This window comes from Neltuma alba, unplaced genomic scaffold, assembly GCF_004799145.2.
Source record: "Neltuma alba isolate B1F8T4 unplaced genomic scaffold, ASM479914v2 tig00012319_pilon, whole genome shotgun sequence".
Taxonomy (NCBI): Eukaryota; Viridiplantae; Streptophyta; class Magnoliopsida; order Fabales; family Fabaceae; genus Neltuma; species Neltuma alba.
Window position 1 is genome coordinate 49,648 of NW_021636830.1, and position 4,878 is coordinate 54,525.

Sequence of the window (4,878 nt, forward strand, 5' to 3'; positions counted from 1 at the left end):
GACTTCGGGTTGATAACAAACCCGGTCCAGTCTAGTCCATGCACACCCCTACTCCCATGATCCTTATAGGATATTTTCAGTATGTTTTACATAAACAAACAAAAAATCTTAAATTGCATTGACTCTTCTTTAAAATATAACATTTCAACTTTATCTCTATTTAATATATTCACATTTCAAAAATAATAATTATCTACATTATAATAAATGAAGGACAAAACAATTGAGTTGTTAATAAGGGCTGAACCCTGAAGGGCCAAGGCCTAAAAGTACTGGCTCTTTAAAGTCCGCATATTTTAAAATTATCATACTATTAAAATTAGCCAAGGCCTAATTTTTTTGAAATAACAAATAAAACAATAAAACTTTTGAAATTTTTTATTCAAATTATAAATATTAGTAAAATAAATTAATGATGTATATAAAAAAATAAAAACTAATAAATTACTACCTCCGGTCCTTAATATAAGACCCTGTTTGACTTTTAATTTGGTCCTAATTATAAGACCCCAATTCATTTTGTCTCTCATATTTATGCATTTTTTTCCAAGATAATCCTTCTAATAATGATAGTTCTAACCAACACACTTAATTAGTAAGGATATTTTAGGAATGACAACACTTATTTGTTACAAATAACTAACTTAACTTACTTCCTTATCTCCTCAAATTAGTCAACTGGGTCTTATAATTAGGACCAGAGGTAGTATTTTCTAAACTCAAAAAAACTCAAAACTAAATGAAACACGGAAGTAAAAGGATAAAAAGAAGTAATTAAAGATTAACATCATCAACATTATTATTATTTTCATCTTCATCACTATTATTAAGATGAATAATACTCCTTCAATCCTTAATATAAGATCTATTTAACTAATTTGATTAGATTTAAGAAGTTAGGTAAATTAGTTAATTATAAAAAATATGATATGTTTTTCTAAAACACCATAATCATCTTCTTTAATATCCTTTTTCCCTTTTCTACTTGATTAGAGTTGAGGGAGTATCCATAGGGATAATTTAGAAAAAATTAAAAAATATAAGAAATATGTCTTATATTTAGGATCAAAATCAACTCAACAATTAGGTCTTATATTAAGGACTGGAGAAGTATTTGATTGTTCTTTACCATGAGTGGGCTCTTCTTCAATGATAAAAATATTAATGTTTTTGTCTCCATTACTCTTATGTATAATAAAACTATATAGTATTTACGAGTACAAATAAGCGCCTAAACATTTGTTAGAATAAGATAATTTCTACGCTATTTTAAGACATGTGAACTAATAATAAAGAAGTACTATAATGATCGGATGGCTAAGAATATCGCTTCTTATCTTTGAAAAAATTAAAAATTGATTTTAATTGCTCTTGTGCTAGTTCAAAACATCTAATTTTCTTTAATTATCTGGTTTAACTATTAGTTCTTCTAATAATTTTTTAGTTTAGACTTGTTCATAAAAAATTAATCCATAATTATTTACATATTTTAATAAAAATAAAAAAACTAAGTGGGATTAAAAGGACAAATTTTGACCTGTTTTAACGGTTCTAATAAATAGTGCGAAGAGAATTTTTTTTTCTCTCTCACTCATATTTATAAATACAACCCTATAAACTGACCCATTCAGACTTATCCTTGGCTTCTGCGCAAACCCATGTGAGATTCACAGATTCCGACTAAGTCAGACCACAAAGCTTGGCAGAGCGCATAAGACAAAAGAAAGGCCGGGAAATGCATTGATGTACATAAAAAAATGGAAAAAACTGCATCAAGCACGATACTTACTTTTAAGCTTTGTTAATTAATCACTGATTATTGATTATTGAAATATGTTCAGTTTCTTCCAAAAAGAATTAATTTTATGTGTTCAAACTTCAAAGTTCAAATCCCCGCACCATTCAGGCCCAAAAATAAAAATAAAAAATCCCTGCACCCTGAATAGATTCCCTCTCTAAGCTCAATAGTATTTTCCTTTCAAGTTTCAACTTAGAATGAGGGATTTGTTTAGATACTTTTGTATTCGTCAGATGTGTTGGCTCCACAATGGAGTTGACTGTTCTTTCTTTCTTTCTGGGAATTTTAATGCGGCTACAGCGATAACTGCCAGAAATGTTTTCCAAAGTAAAAAGAAGGTAGTTGCTTGAGAGAGACTCAATTCCACTTTCAGTCACACTCACGACAAGCTTACCGCTGTTGTACTTCTTAAGCTTCCATTCATGGACAGGAAGGAGAAGGCGACCCTGAAGAAATGTGCAGTGCTAGTACGCTCACCGTTAAGACTTCATCAAGCAAAAGCACTTGTGGTGCTGATTCGCATTTAACTTCTCCAAATCTCAAGAACTCCATGGAATCAACGCCTTATGATTCTCCCTGTCTTGTATCATCCCATCTTCTTCAGCATTTGTTTCAGCCTTACAGTCTCCGCATATATCTCCGAGGGCCATCGGAGAAAATTTAAATCCCCCCAACTCCGGCGAGAGCCCTTGTTTACAAAAACCCACCACAACAACCTCCGCCGCCAGCACAACTACAGCAACAACCACCAACCACCGTCACCCATCCTTCGCCGCCGTTTTCGTACAGAGGTTCCCAGTCTGAAGACATTCCTAGCAGTTCCTACACACCGCCGTCGGATCCCTACGAGTTCTCCGATGACACTTCTGATACGAAGCTCAAATTTGTGACTTGTGTTCCCGTCCCTGACCCGATTCCTCCACGCCATTTCATTCATTCTCGTTCCCCGTACCTCGAACTTCGTTCGCAAAAAGCTCTTTCTCGGCGGCTTCAAATGCCAAACTTACCAGTTGTGACGTTTACATTGGTTTTCATGGGCACAATCCCAATTTGATACGCTTCTGTAAGTGGCTTAAATCGGAGCTTGAGCTTCAAGGGATTGACTGTTTTTCTGCGGATAGAGCAAAATACTCAGATAGTCAGAGCCATGAGATCGCAGATAGAGTCATTTGCTCAGTGACATTCGGTTTAGTTGTAGTCACTCCTTCAAGTTTTATAAACCATTGCAGCATGGAGGAGATTAGATTCTTCGTTCAAAGAAGAACTTAATTCCACTCTTCTTTGAAGCTTCACCTACTGAGGTTATGGCTCTTGCAGACTGCAATTCAATCAACAAAGAGTGTACAGAGGCATTGGATGGAGTTATGCAATCTCATGAACTAAAGCTGGAGGCCATTGATGGTAACTGGGGACGTTGCATAATGAAAGCTGTGGGGATTCTTAGATCAAGACTTGGACGGAAGAGAGAAGGGTTCGAGAACAAACAAGGATTTGAGAGTTTACCTTTCCCCAGAAACGCATTCTTTGGTGGAAGAGAGAAGGAGATTATGGAGATTGAAAGTCTCTTCTTTGGTAACGGAAATTGTCCAGAGCAAGGTCATTCTACAGCAACCATCAAAGGAGAGGCCAGTGGGCAATCTGAAGGACTTGCTGATGAAGAAAGCGACCACGTGAATAGTAGAGGAGGGAGATTTATCTGTCTAGAGATGGACAAGAGCAGAGATTCAACTTTCGAATCTTGGTTGATGTTGAAACACTCAAGGGAAAAATTTCTTTCAAGAGGAAACAAAAGAAGTCAAGAAGTGGTAACTATAAGAGCTTGAGTAGCACTGTGATTTGCATCAATGGGGTTTCTGGGATTGGAAAATCAGAGCTGGCACTGGAATTTGCTTACAGATTCTACCAAGATACAAAATGGTCTTGTGGGTTGGTGGGGAAGCTCGGTATCTCCAGGCAGAACATACTGAATCTGTCTCTTCATTTAGGTGTAGATGTTGGTGCTGATTCTGAGGTTGAAAGGGGCGGAACCCGTAGCTTTGAAGAGCAAGAAACCGAAGTTTTCACAAGAGAATCAAGAGGGAGCTGTTCAGTGATATGCCTTATTTACTTATAATTGATAATCTTGAATCTGAAGAGGACTGGTGGGAAGGAAAGAATATGCATGACTTGATTCCCAGAAACACAGGAGGTACTCATGTGATTATTACCAGTAGGCTGTCAAAAGGATGAACTATGATACAATTGAGCTTCCACCACTGCCACTATCTGATGCAATGATGTTGATCAGAGGAAGAAAAAAGAGAGAGTATCCATCTGGCGAGGTAGAATTCCTTAAAAACATTTAACAAGAACTGGGAAGATTGAGCTTTGGTCTATGGTTGATTGGTTCATTTGTTATCTGAACTTGGAATAACCCCTTCTGCTCTTTTTGGCACGATCCAGATTCCACATTCACTCTTGAGAAGATTCTCCTTCTTGTTACAGAGCATTGCAGAAAACAGCACCTCAGGAACAACCCTTTCCTTAAGAAGATCCTTGAATTCAGCTTCGGGATTCTGGAGAAAAGCAGAAGAAAACAGAACTTCCTAGCCAAAAGAATGCTTCTTGTAAGTGGGTGGTTGGCCCCGTCTCCAATTTCAGCAAGTTTGTTAGCTAGTGCGGCTAACAGTATCATCCCTAAGACAAAAACTCTGGATGTTACATTCAATTGTTTGTCATCAAAAGCATGGAAAAGCGAAAATGATTCAGCAATGCTTCTGGTGAAATTGGGACTGGCGCGAATAGCCAGCAAAACGACGAACACTGCATCATCCATTTTCATCCCATAACACAGGCATTCGCGAAAAAGAAAGGTGGTTTACAATCTGCCAAAGCTATTGTTCAAGGAGTGACAGAAAACAAGTAATCCCTATATAATAAACGCAGATCATTTCTGGGCATCAGCTTTTCTTGTGTTTGGGTTCAAATCTGAACCCCCACTAGTCCAACTTCAAGCAACAGACATGGTTTTGTACATCAAAAGAACAGCCCTACCACATGCAATTCAAGCCTTCTCTGCCTTTTCCAGATGCAATTCTGCA

At 36.9% G+C, this 4,878-nt stretch overlaps 1 pseudogene; it reads left to right on the top strand.

Annotated features, from left to right (window-relative positions):
• Positions 1-2,246: 2,246 nt before the first annotated feature.
• Positions 2,247-4,875, top strand: LOC114725979 (uncharacterized; annotated as a pseudogene).
• Positions 4,876-4,878: the final 3 nt, after the last annotated feature.